Here is a 15097-nt window from a genome sequence, read left to right on the forward strand (position 1 = left end):
ATTGAATGTCAAAACCAATTTAAAAAGGCTCTCAAAATAGTATCTGACTGAGAAACCTTTGTATTCAATACAAGAATTCATGGAGCTAAGCGCTCAACAGATCTTCCGCTGATACCCTGACCTCACCCTCCTACCTTACCTGATGTGCCCCTGATCTCAATGATATAGGTGGTAAAAATAAAAGTAAAGTAAAGGCTGCTCTGGTCCTCCTCAATCCACAGTATGGTAGGTTCAGCCTCTTACTCACTTCAGATATCTTCACCACTGTCCTAGGATCCGGGAATTGTTCTGAAAGGACAGCACTCAACCAACTTACCCAACTCCTATTTGACCCAAACCTACCACTAGACCCAATTTTTAAAATAGAGAAAAACCGCGAAACCATTTGACTCAATAGACATCGGACCCAATATACCATTTGTCCCAACTCTATGAATATCAAAAAAACCAACTGACCCAATTGACATCTGACCCAACCTACCACTTGAACTACTACTGTGCTGCACTCTGGCAAAACGTCTGCAATGTTCCAGGCTTGGTTACTCTCTACCTACGGTCTACTCTTCAGGTAAAAGTCTAGAAGGCCTTGAAACCAAGCACAACTGTTTTGTTTGACAGTTCTTGCTATCTTTGAGGTTAGATTTGTGTTATTTTGTGATTTTGAGGTTAGATCTGTATTATTAAATTTGGATGAGGTTATTAGATTTGGTAAAACCACCATAAAAGCATCTTATCAATCAGTAAATGATTGATGATTATTCAATTTGATATAGGTAACTTTTCACAACTAGATTTTACCTTACTCCAAGTATTGTAGTCTATTGTTGCTATCATAGTTTTTATTAAGTCAGAAAAAAACTGTTGAAAGGTATCCTACAGCCTACGATATAAGTTCTGTAAGACAATGGAATTGAGTTACCGTATTAGAAATAGAAATTGGAAATGAATATTTATGGACATTCCTTATAACCTAGGTTAAAACCTACAACATAAATAATTGTAGAGAATGACTTTGATGGAATCTGCCTTAAAAAATTTCCTCACAAGTTTCTTCCCTCAGTAAATTTGGAGGCTAAATCGCACGTCCAGTGCCAACTCACCTTTCATCAAATTTTTGGTTGGAATTGATTAAGTATGATATTTTGAACATAAATTCACAAGAAATAAACGGCGCTCACTCATCATAATTTTTTAAAAAAATAATTTAGTTCTACTAACCTCACTTTGTTCACAAGATTTTAAACACCTCTAATATATTATATTCACAGTTAAATTGGTTTAGGTTAGGTTAGGTTATGTTAGGTTAGGTTGGGTTAGGTTAGGTTAGGTTAGGTTGGGTTAGGTTAGGTTAGGTTTTTACAAAGATTTATGTTTAATAATGTTTTATATATAAAAGGATAGGTTAGGGGGTTAGGATTTTGCTTTGAAATCCAGAGTGTTGAATGTGAAAGGGTTAGGTTAGGTTAGGTTAGGTTAGGTTAGGTTAGGTTAGGTTAGGTTAGGTTAGTTAGGTTAGGTTAGGTTGGGTTAGGTTAGGTTAGGTTCTGTTTTTACAAAGATTTATGTTTAATAATGTTTTAAATATAAAAGGATAGGTTAGGGGTTAGTATTTTGCTTTGAAATCCAGAGTGTTGAATGTGAAAGGGTTAGGTTAGGTTAGGTAGGGTTAGGTTAGGTTAGGTTAGGTAGGTTAGGTTAGGTTAGGTTAGGTTAGGTTAGGTTTTTACAAAGATTTATGTTTAATAATGTTTTAAATATAAAAGGATAGGTTAGGGGGTTAGGATTTTGCTTTGAAATCCAGAGTGTTGAATGTGAAAGGTTTAGGGTTCAGGTTATTTCAATTTACATTCAATAATGTTTCATGAGGTTAGGTTAGGTTTTTGCTTTAAATTTGCAATATGCTAGAAAGGGCTAGGAAACAGGTGGAGTTATGGTTTTTGATATTTCAAAGGTGAAAAGATAGGTAAGGGGGTTAGGATTTTGCTTTGAAATTGCAATATGCTGGAAGGGATTACAGGTTTTTACAAAGATTTATGTTTAATAATGTTTTAAATATAAAAGGATAGGTTAGGGGATTAGGATTTTGCTTTGAAATCCAGAGTGTTGAATGTAAAAGGGTTAGGGTTTAGGTTATTTCAATTTACATTCAATAATGTTTCATGAGGTTAGGTTAGGTTTTTGCTTTAAATTTCAATATGCTAGAAAGGGCCAGGAAAAGTGTAGAATTATGGTTTTTTATATTTCAAAGGTGAAAAGATAGGTTAGAGAGTTAGGATTTTGCTTTGAAATTGCAATATGCTGGAAGGGGTTACAGGTTTTTACAAAGATTTATGTTCATTAATGTTTTAAATATGAAAGGGGTGGTTAGGGGGTTAGGTTTTCCCTTTGAAATTACAATAATTATGCTGACTTAGTTATAGTGTTTTTTAACATTAGTTAAATAACAACCGTTATATTCTATTAATTATATTATTGGGAAGTATTCTTCTTTTATTGAATGAAATGATGATAGTATATTGATTATTATATCGAATTTAATGATAAATCATCATTGGATAATAATATATCCTCATCAAAATGGAATGACGGCTCCAGTTATGGTGCTCGGTAACCATCATCACAAAGAACGTTACTTTCAAAGATCTAACGGGGGAAAAAACCGTTACTAACGCATGTGCGATACGGAGCTGTCTGAGACCGAGAGTGGTTTGTTCTTTCTTCATTGTTAACATAACCTCATTCTTATTTGTTGTGTGCCACTTCAGAAATTCAATTCACTTTTTATTTTAATGTTTTAATTGTGCTCTTAGGTTGAAATTTATAGTACAGACACATTTTTTTTGTTCCTTTCTCATTAAAAAAAAATAAGTCGGTATCTTTAAAAATAGTTGAGATACAATTTGTGCCATGATTAGTCACATTTATACACTATTTTCTATTAACTGACTAAACGTCTGCTACATATTCAAGCAATTTTTAGTTTTTATTTCTATTGTGTAGAGATAGAACGCAAGTAAAGTATGTCGATATGTACTGTATCGACCTTTCAATAATTTGGTTTTGATATTCAATAATCAAAATGGCTGCCTCCAATAGGTTAAATGCATGTAAAATTGTGCAACTTTGAACTTTGTTTATTTTAAAAACAATAGTGAGCGCCGTTTATTTCTTGTGATTTTGGGTTCAAAATAACATACTAAATCGATCCCAACCAAAAATTTGATGAAAGGTGAGTTGGCACTGGACGTGCGATTACACCCAGCAATGTCCAGATCACTATAGTCCACGTGTCCACTTGCGCTGAGAATGAAATTTGGTCGGTTACCCTAGCGATCGAATTTAACTCTGGGCAGGATAACTTCATTTAGGACTAAATGGCAGGAATTCGTTGTCATATACAGAAGTTCAGTGCTCATTTTGGGCCGTTCAGAAAGATATTCTAGCATTAAGAGCAAGAAAGTAACTCTCAGCATGCACTAACTACACTAATTTGTGTAGTGTAATTTAAATTGGAAAAAATGAAAATAAGATAACTTAAACCATTGACTATGGATGTAAGTCAATCATAGTCAATGCTTACATCCATAGTCAATGCTTAAACTCTCAGAGTAGACTAAATATTGATGTTGTGGAACTTCTCAAAATGAAAGAAACTTCAAGTGGAATTGAATGTTTCAAGTTTCTTTCATTGTGAAAAGAAGATAATAAATGAAACAAAATGACTGTTTATAAAATTAGACAAATTAATGTCAAGTTTATTATAAAATATCAACATAAAAAATAAGAAAGAAGCATATAATTATTTTATTTTTAATCAAATTATAAGAAGTGTGCACATTGAATCATATCATTTTTGCATACGTATAATTTTTGATTGCACATATCATTCTGGATTGCACGTATCATTTTGAATTGCACATATCATTTTCCACTTGCAATCCATTTTTTAAAGATAAACAGATCATACCTAAATAATAATAGTGGAAACATTATTATTACTGTTATTGAAGTAACAGTAGCCTAGAATATTTATGGAAAATTAGGATCATCATTGTTTCCTCAAAAAATTTATTGGGAGAAATTTTATTGTGAGAATATATTCAGGAAAGTCTTCATAAGAGGACTACTTTCAGCAGGACAAGTGAAAAATATTTCTTACAACCCATACCGGTGAACCCTCTATTACAATCTAGGCCAATAGGCCTTTTTTAGAATGCCAAGAAAATATCTTTTTCAATAAATTAATTGTATTTCAAGTAATAGTTACATGTTTGAACCATTTTTTGTATATTGTTTTTCTACAATTTTTATCTAGCCTACTCTGCCTTGGGACAAACTTTTATGTGCCATGGTTTTTCGATTGTATATCTCAACTCATAGGCCACATAAAGACTTCTGGTTCTTACTAGCTGAATGGTGCCATCCGACGCTACAACTTGAGTAAAATTTCATTGGATTTGGTGTTGATCATTTATTAAATCAAATAAATTAAATTTGAAGTGAGACTAGTTTGTCTATGTGTATTTACGTGTGTATCTATTAGTATTCAAGTGTTTGGCGAATTCCATAACTTTTAATTTCTAAAAGAATGTGTATATCAACTGAACACATGATGAGTATGTGTTTTTTTTTTAATTTGATGTCTTTAAGTATCTGTATTGATGAAATATTTTCAATTTGTCAACTGTTCTCTTTAGTGTTTTAATTTATTCTCTCATTGTTCAACCTTTCAATTATAAAATTTTCAAATACGTTTTCTGGGATTGATAATTTATCTTTACTTCTGCTTTAATATTGGTTTAGCATAGGGTGACCAAACGTCCCGGAAACCGGGATTGTCCCGGTTTTTCATGAAAAAATACGGTGTCCAGAAAAATTGTTTCGGGACGCACAAAAGTCCCGGTAATTGGTTTTTAATTTTACAAAAATTCTAAAATAATTTAAAAAATATTTCGCATGATGAGAAGTTGACAAGTGGCACTTTATGGTTCTTGTATATGGGATATTCAAGCAAGTGGAGCAAGTCATTTTCAGCATTGTCAGTTTTTGATTGAATGATACTGAAAAGAGCGGCAAGCCATAGGAAAATCTTGAGAATACAGTTGCTTTTTTAACAAGAAGCACATTGAAATTGACGATTCTATTCTATCTGATCAGTTCGGAATAATAAAAAATTCAATGAAGAAAATTTTTAAAATAAAAGAAAGCACTATTGTGATGTCATGAAAAATGTGTGAGTTTTATAAAATATTGTGAGATTGTGACAGTCCTCGCCAGCACTCTAGGCTACAAATTTCACTATAATTGTTTGAAATACCAGCCCACAAAGTAAACATAGAAAAAATATTTTCTCTCATGAATTTACAATGGACTGATGGGAGAAACAGAATGAAAGTGGAGTCCCTTGAATCAATCCTGCTCATCCTGTACAATTACAAAAGGACTGTGTACAATTATACAAGATACAACTATGTTTTGAAGGACAAAGACATGAACAAGAAGGCTGGAAGCAGAACAAAATGCTCGTTTCTTCAAGATAATTCACCCCGTCTACAAGCAGTGTGTAGTTGTAATTAAAAAGAAAAGCATAAAATTTGGGGTTTTTAGTTGCATTAGGCCTACATATTATTAAAAATTACTGGGTAATTCTTGTTATTTTTCCTGGGTGCATAGGGGGTGGGGGGATACATTTTAGGAGGCCCGGTTTTTTCTGGGATTGATTTGGTCACTCTAGTTTAGCAACTAGTTCAACCCAAAAGTCTTTGTGTGGTCTTGGAGATTTTTCTCAAATTTTTAGTTTCAGTAGCTCATAATTTTCAAACAAAAGTGAAAAGATGGAAATAACATTATCATTACGGTATATCTTGACTTCTGCTCTAATTGGTTTAGCGACACTACTTTAACCCCAAAGTCTCTGTGTATCCTAGGATATCATTTTCAAATTTTTAGATATAGCTCATAATTTTTAATCAAAAGTAAAACTATGAAAAAACATTACTTTTTAAAGAAAACTTCATCACTTTCTAAAGTTTACTAGAAAGAAGAAAACACATTAATTCATCACACCATCGGTTAATAGAAATTCTTTCTCTCATACCTCTAAGTTAAGAATTCTACTATAACTCAAACTATTAAAAGTGTTGCTCAAACAAAATTAAGCTTTAGACTATTATTTATAAAGTTGGAATAATTTTGATCAAGGAATACTTTTTTAAATTCTCGTTTTGAGTCACACTCTTCATAGTTTGATGTTTGAGTTGTAGCCTATTTGAATACTTTTGCCAATTTTATAAAGCAATTTTCACCCACTTCCCGATAAACTAGAGACTTGAAACTTCCAGAATAGATCAAAATCCGATGACAATGCAACCTTCAATAATTTTCATTATGATAAATTTTGAATTTGAACACTGTATAATTATTGTGAGGACATTGACTGTGTCACTTGTGATTGGTCAGCTCTGTGAAATCCGCTTTACTTTTGCCAAGATTTACATTAAAAAGACATGTGAATCATCAGTTATCTTGATGTGAAAAATTTCCAACAAAAACTTCATCTATGCCACTTTGCTAATGCTATTCCCCATCGAATAATTTTAAAAATTAATAAAAGTAAAGAGACAATTTTGAATTTTGCAAAGTAAGTTACCTCTTAGAAAAAATTGGACAAGTGAACTAATATTCTAAAACTTAGCCTACTGTTAAATCTCAACAGGATTTAAAAGCTTGACAAATCGATGGCGGCTGGCGGGAAATTTTTTTATCTCAGCGTACTATTTTGAAGCTTTTTACACCAATAATGAAATCTATGATTATATTATACTCACACTATGATTATATTATATTCTCTATACTTGAAATCATTCATACATGTAAAACTAAAAAGATAAATAAAATTGAAAAACCAATGTTTTTAAATCCGACTTGAAAGGAGAAAATAAATTTTCTGCTCGCCTTTGAATCTTTTCATGTACCGTATTGAACTTATAAATAAAATATATTCTGTCACCAATTTCATTATTATCATAATATGTCTTACACTGAATATCGTATTTATAATAACACATCTCAACAATTCCAAAAACTTCTATAAATCATTAATATGTGTAGCTGATGATCTAGAATGTACATTGTACATATACATGCGCCAAACGTCTTCAGTCTAAGACACATTATGATAATAATAAAATTAATGACAGAATATATTTATGAATTCAATAAAAGTTGGATGAAGAGATTAAAAGATGGGCAGAAATATCAAAAAATTTAATAAAATTTTAAATTCACGTTTACAAATGGCTCTCAAGAGTTGAAACTTGTCATTTATTGAAATAAAGATGTTTTAAAGGGTAGCCTACTGAGATTGCTATTTCATTAATTAATACCGTAAACTTTGATAATTAGCCATATCCAAAAAAGAAATCTCCACCCTCTACACAGTATCCGATGCCCACATTCTGACGTATTCCGTGCTCGGAATATTGGACAGTGGGCATCTCAAGTCCCGTGGATTATGTTGTCTATTTAGATTAGCACATCGAGTGCACATGCAGATGTGACCGCATGGGTTGACTCGAGGTCCAAACAGATGGTGCAGCGGCCGAAATTGTGCCGGTTGTTCATTCCTTGCCCACGCTGTTGAAGACGAGATCGGCCACGAGCACCTCTTGGCTGCTGGCCACGACGACCCCGCGATTGGCCACGGCCGCGAGGTCTTCGTTGCACCAACCTTTATGGGACTGGCTCGGCAACAGCTGGGACGGCAGCAGCTTCTTCCACAACCACCACCTCTTCCTCGTCCTCCTCCTCATCGACGTCTAGAGTTATCCACTCATCTCTGATGTCAACCTCCAGTTCTTCCGCGAATAATCCCTCGTTTGCTTGTAGAGAGTGGTTGAAAACATCAAACAATGAGTCAGTCTGATGTGAGACTCTTTTTAAAAAGTCAATCAAACTTATTTGTCGTCGAACGAGTAAGTTCATTGAGTCAGCGATTTCGGCCGTAGTTAAACGACCCATCCTCCCGCGATTACGGTTATTCAGGTCGAGGATGTTGTCATTTCTGAGCTGCTTGAAATAGAATTCCTGCTCGATTCGCTGGAGACCTCCTAGAAATTAAATAAATTTATTATTTTTTACACTATTGAATGGTTTCAAGTTTGTATAATTACACATTAAAATCGTTATTTATCTTTCTGCTGCGGATTATGTCCTCTTGAGTGATATACTCCTGCCAAGAACAGAAGAGCCTTTGGCAAGATGGCTGCCAGCGCTGATCAATCAGTGCAGCCAGCAGTCGAAATGAAAATTGTTCTACTCTCACAAACAAAATATTATCAAATATATTTAATAAAATGTATGATATATTCTAAAATGAAATATATTTGTAGTATAAATACAAATACATATTGGCAGTTGCAATGTGTGCTCTGTTGATTCAGCCTCCCGGAATCATAGATCTGGTGCAATATCGGTAGGTTGGCAGAAGTGCTTTTAGACTAGAAATTTTAGATCTGCGCATGCGTACTTATCCCTCCGCCATTTTGCCAAAGGCTCTTCTGTTCTTGGCAGGAGTAGCCTATACTAATAAATTTGAATAATGCTATATATCAGTAGTATTGGATACTTCCGCTACTCATTGACATATTTAATAATGTCATGTATTTTTTACTTCTTTATAATATATTTGAATCATACTGGATAAAAAATATTTCATACAATCTTATCAAAGCACAACCCTAGACAGACAACAGGGGTGACGCATCACCCCAGGCAGGTAACTTATATTTTATGTTGTCATTTTTGTTACATTTGTGTCTGCAGACCTGGGATTTTTTGTATTCTTCTAGTGGACTGTGAACCTGCTTCACATGTAATTATAATGCTGTAAGTGTTTTGGAAGTGTGCGAAAAAAATAGCTTAGGGTGACGCGTCAACCCTGTTGTCTGTAGTGTAGCCTATTATAGCTTTTTTCTTACGCGCCTTGATCGAATACCAAGCTTTTCTCCGAATTTGGTTAATATAAACCATCCTGATTTCTGTGCTTAAATTAGGCAAGAAATACTCCAACATAATTAGAAAACTAGAGATGAGGTCTCTATGACTCTTATGAGGACTATAATGAACTAATATATGAGAGTATGATTTTTCAGTAAGCTCATCTGGAGATTATGAACCTGAATTCATCCTGTTACCTATTTGAATCCAGTTTCATATCTATAGATTTGAATCTATCATATCTATTCTTACCTATATCATGTTTAATACAATCTTATTCATCATTTCCATTGTATTCCAAGTTTTTTAAATGTTGTTTAAAATTTCAAAAATTCAAATTATTGGTATTTTTATCCATCTCAATCCACTTGCATTTTTTTGGGTAAGATTATTCCAAATTTGTGTAACTTAAATGGCTCTTTGAAAATTATATAATGATTTGCTTTCATGAATTCAATGCATATTATCACAATCAATTGGGGAAAATAGGTATTTCATGAGGTACCTAATGTAGGAAGTTTCAAGTTTGGTGACTCATTGGGATTTGATTTTTTGCTTGAATTTTCCATTGACAAAATTCGATGGAAATTACACAAATGGCACTGAGAATATAAAACTTGAACTATCTAACATGGAAAAACTGTAAAATCGATCAATCTAGTACAAGTTTTATGCATTTTAATTTGGGGTGGTGCGTTACCCCATGTTGTCTGAATGCGTTGCTAGATTCATGTTGTCTGTCTAGGGTTGAAATTGAGAAATCTTTGAGAATCAATTCAATAAAATAGTCGTACAACAACAGTTCTCAAATACAATTTCACTTACCAATGAATTAGAAGATATTCAAGTGTGGCCCAAGAGCCGCCAACAACTTCGCATGGAAGCTTTCCACACAGTTATTGGTTCTGTTGGGCAGCCGAAAAACACTCAGCCGTTGAGCTCCCACTCTCAATAGCCAATATCTCCTCACATAAGCAAAGACACGCGCTAGTGCTTCGTTGAGCAGGTTCTCCTCTCTGGCGAAACGTTTCACAGCTGCCAGTCCATCAGCAATTGAAAATGGCGGAACCTCATTGCTGTGGATACTACCAGCTTCAGCAGGCAAATGTGGTATCGCCATTATGAGTTTTATAACTCGCTTTAGAGCGGGGTCCTCACGAGTCGCTTGCACGAGACCGTAGCTCACAACTGCTCTCCATATTGACTGGAACATTTACAAAATTATGTGTTGAATTAGGCCTATGTGAATTGACATCATATCAGACTTATTAGATTATAATGATACAGTAATTTTTATTTGACTCAAAATTTTCAAATAAATAAATTTTCTCAAATATATTTCGGCTGTATGTGAAAATTTAATGCGTAGGTACTTTTTAAAATTTATTTCCCTGTGGATTTTAAGAAATTTGAATTTGATCTCAGCTGACTGTTATGGAACACTTCACACACCAAGGTAATTAGATTATACTATGATTATACAGCAGTCTCTATAGTTCATTTGAACGAGATATTATATCATATTTTGAATATTATGCCAAATTAATCAAATTATTGAAAAACCAAGGATGGAATAATGATGAATGATCAAAACTTCAATGTTTAAAATTACAACAACTAATAATATCGTGTTGTTTATCCATTCTTTTTCCATACTTTATAACAATTTCCAATTCTTATAAAACGAAAAACGTTGGGCGCATTTTGTATTATTATTATGAATGTTCATTTTATAATCATATAAATATGAGATTTATATGAGGTAATACTAAACTACTGTTTATTTCTGACAATATATTAATTCTATAAATTATCTATGATAATTATTAATATAATTTAACATATGATTATATTATTTATAAATCACTAATTGTGATTGTAAATTAATCATTTTCATAGTAACTTATGAATATATTTAATTCATTTAAAGTAAAATTTTATTTCTGCAAAATTATGTAACAAATATGTATTTGAAGAATTATTGTAGAAATCATGATTTTAATGTTCATTTATATGAAAAATTTTGAATTCGTTAATGATGATTACTATTATTGCATATGATTATATCAAATGATTTCTAATGTTCACAATTCAATTCCGTGAAACTGTATTAACTGAATATTATGTCAACTGAATAAATATAAATAAATTTCATTTTATAGAAATGTGAGCGTATTAGAAAGATCTTGATGTTTGAGTACATGCCCCCAACGTTTTTCGTTTTATAAGAATTGGAAATAGTTATAAAGTACCTATGTTACCATAATGTGACCAATTTATTCAGGAATTCTGCCAGGCTCATAGGAAAATTATTTTCTACTTTTTAGTGCATATGAAAAACGTTGTTTTTATAAAAGTTTTTTTTATTCGTGTACTATTATTGTCTACTTTTTAGTTTTGTTCGTTATAAATTTGTAATCGTAAAATTTTATTGAAAAACCTCGATGAACAATGCAGATATTCTTAAAATTTTGCGTTCGAGATTTAAAGACAAATCAAAGTGTACTCATTATCTAATGAAACTAGATGTCAATAACGTTCTTTTAATGCTTTTACAATAGTTATTTTGGATGCAAAATCATTAAATGTTTTGATTGGCAATGAGACTCACCGAGGCAGAAATAGTTGAGTGGTTGAACGGGGAAAAATTGGGGGAAAATGACGGCATTCCTTGAAACAGCCTTAAGACTCCGAACCGATCCGATAGTAGAGTTTAACTACTAGAGTTTAACTTAAGAGGTAGCCTACCGACTCTTTTCCTTTCTTGCATGTGGAGCATAACTTTATAAATAATGTTTAACTTTGAAATGATAACTGATCATCCTGTAAGCTACTATAATATTTTTGTAATAATTACCCGAGCTTACGCACAGGCCTATGTTGCCTATGTGAGCTCTTACATCCATCTGTAGGCTACAGGGAAATATATATGTGTAATAATTATAAATGAAGATTGTAGTCTAGTAATATAAATTAGTGTAATTCGATTCTGTAGAAATAAGTAAAGTATTCTGTAGAAAATATGTGGTGATAATATTGATTATGATGGAATGTATTTATAATAAGTGATTACAATTTCTTCTTCTTCTTTGCCTTTGCCTTTATCCCATTTAAATGGGGTCAGCATACCTTCTTCGTATTCTGCTTCTCCACAACACCCTGTCCAATGTTTCCTCTCTCCTCCAACCGTTCTCCTGCATGTATGCTGCTATTCTGTCTTTCCATCTCATCTTGGTCTACCACGACCTCGCACTCCATCCAAAACCAAATCCTGCACCCTCCGCCCCACATAATCTTCCTCCCTTCTCTGTACATGACCAAACCACCTCATCCTTGCCTCCTTCATCTTCTCACCCAGTGATTACAATTTAAATTATGTAAATTTATATCTGATGGATGAAATAAACTTGATTTGACTTGACTTGAACTTGATTTGACTCCTGGCAGACAGCCTTCCTGGCTATGCCAAGATTATGTCTTACCTATTTTTATTAATTTTAAAATAATGTAATAATCTGATATTTTTTTATTTTGTTTTGTTATTTTTTGTATAATAATTGCATTCATTGTAATATGTTTGGTGAATAAATGAAGACATTTTACTACTACAAAGGAAATGTTTTGTACCATTCCACTAACTGAGATAATAGCAATTCTTCATGGTCGGTAACCGATCTGACATGGCAAATCCATTTTGGGGTTAGCACTGTTACACATTTTACCATTGAATTGCTCACCCAAAACAAAATTTGGATTTAATTTCGTGTATCTGGGAGAGGATTGGGAATGTACGGCTCTACCCACATCTGAATTGCAGGCTTAATATTACCACATTTATATATAAGTTATGTATCAGCTCTATACAATTTTGCTTTAAATAGTTCACATCAATCCCATTATCTGTCCACATATTCTCTGCTGAGGCATATCAGAACTGTTTCTTCAGCTTTAGTAAATATACCCAATTGAATCTATCCTCCTTACCGCGCCAGTTGTGCTAACATAAAATCATAGGCCTAACACTTTTTTTGGTATCTTTCATTGGACATCTCCAGTTTTTTTTAAATTTATTGTTACAATTGCGACTTGATAGCAAGTATTTTAAGCAAAGGTGATGATGATGATGATGAGTGAGTGAATGATGATGTTTGATGTTTACCTACATTGTGAATATACGGATATACAGTAGGCTATACGGATCAACCAATTTTCTGCCTTTTACAGAAAACAATAAGAGCCAGTTCAAACCTAGGGCTGCTTTCACATTGGTGTATTTTGTCGTTTTGTTGCATTATTAAGCCTCATGTTTTCAAATTCATCTTTATAATATCATATGCCCAATATTCAAGATTATAATAAACATATGTAGGGACAAAATTCAAAACATGAGGCTCAATACATTAATACATGCAACAAAACGACAAAATACAACAATATGAAAGCAGCCTAGCTGTCTCAATACAAATTGCCAAGTCCGGAGTGATACAATATAGACTAATGAATATACTTACGATTTCAGCTGTAAGATCATATTGTCAACTGAACAAGGTTCAGCTCATGAAACTCTTATTTTTCTCATTCTTGTTAGATACCCTACCAGACTAACATAGATCTGCACATCATTGCTGATAAATAAAACTTTACTTTGTAATGATTATTAATAAATTTACTATTGACCATTGTTGGCCATTTATTTGTTGTTATATTATAGAAGATACATAGCAAATGAGATCAAATTTCCATTATAAATGTGGTCTTAATAGTGGATCAAATTGTTTCCTACAATTATAGGTCAAATTGATAATTTTTGAACCAATATTGACCGAGCTTGAGTCAATTTCCCATCTTTCCAGAGGGTCTTCTTTGCTTGGACAGACTATGCCTATTTCACTAAATTTGATCCAAGGTCAAATTCAGGATCATGGTGATTAATGGGTGAATAAATGAAACGACATTGCCATTTTATTCATTATTATTTTATATTCTAGCTCTAGAATGGATAGATTCTATTTCAATGTTTACTAATTCACATGGCAGAGATTGAAACATAATAGATACCTACTACTCTATTTTCACAAGAGTATATATTGTTGATTTTTATTAGTATTCTACCTACCATATTTTAATCTTTAAACAAGACATCATCAAGTGTTTCTCGTGGACTGAAATTTCCAATGTTTTAAACTACTGTAGCTTCAAATAATAATTAATGCATTTAATCTTCCATCAAGGCATTTTCTAATTCCATCAAGGCAGTTCAATAATTCTGAAATACAGTTCAAGCAGTCAACTTTGAAAATAATTATGATTCCCGCTTTTGAAAACAATACTGAAAATGTAGTACCAAATGTCACCACATAGTAGGCTAGGTTAGTCTTGACCGTCCTGACATCTACCAGAAAATATCGGAATGTCAACTGTCATGGCTGTCGAAGGAGTACCACTCAACAAGAAGGCATTGATGTCTTGCGCACCATAAACTATGCCACGAGAGCGTAGCACAGTAGTTGGGTCTAGTGGTAGGTTGGGTCAGATGTCAATTGGGTCAGATGGTTTTGTGATGTTTATAATATTGGGGCAAATGGTATATTGGGTCAGATGTCTATTGGGTCAAGTGGTTTCGCGGCTTTTTTCGATTTAAAAAATTGGGTCAAGTGGTAGGTTGGGTCAAGTGGGAATTGGGTCAGTTGGTATGCACCCGAAAGGACGATTCTGGTGCCTTAGCAATGCATATCACCCTTGGTAGACAAAATATGGACATTGAGGAAGGTCTTTATAGCTCACCTGTAAATGAAAATATTAAAAACTGTAAGAATGCTCTTACTAGCAAAGAGATGCATATAATGTGCCAAAAAGTCTGCCTCACAAAGAACCTCACAGTCATTACCCTACAAGGTAATACCATAATGACATCACTCTTTGTATATTGAATGATAAAATGCTAGAATAATTTCATAAACATTAAAATTGTCTACCTTTATAACGTAGAATCGTTATTTTTAAAAGTGAGTATGCAAACATGTTGCGCTCAAAAACATTCCATTTGAGTTGAAATTTTAATACTGTCTGGTTGGCTAGCCTTCAAGTTTACTGTGAAAAA

This window comes from Nilaparvata lugens, chromosome 4 (assembly GCF_014356525.2).
Source record: "Nilaparvata lugens isolate BPH chromosome 4, ASM1435652v1, whole genome shotgun sequence".
Lineage (NCBI taxonomy): Eukaryota > Metazoa > Arthropoda > Insecta > Hemiptera > Delphacidae > Nilaparvata > Nilaparvata lugens.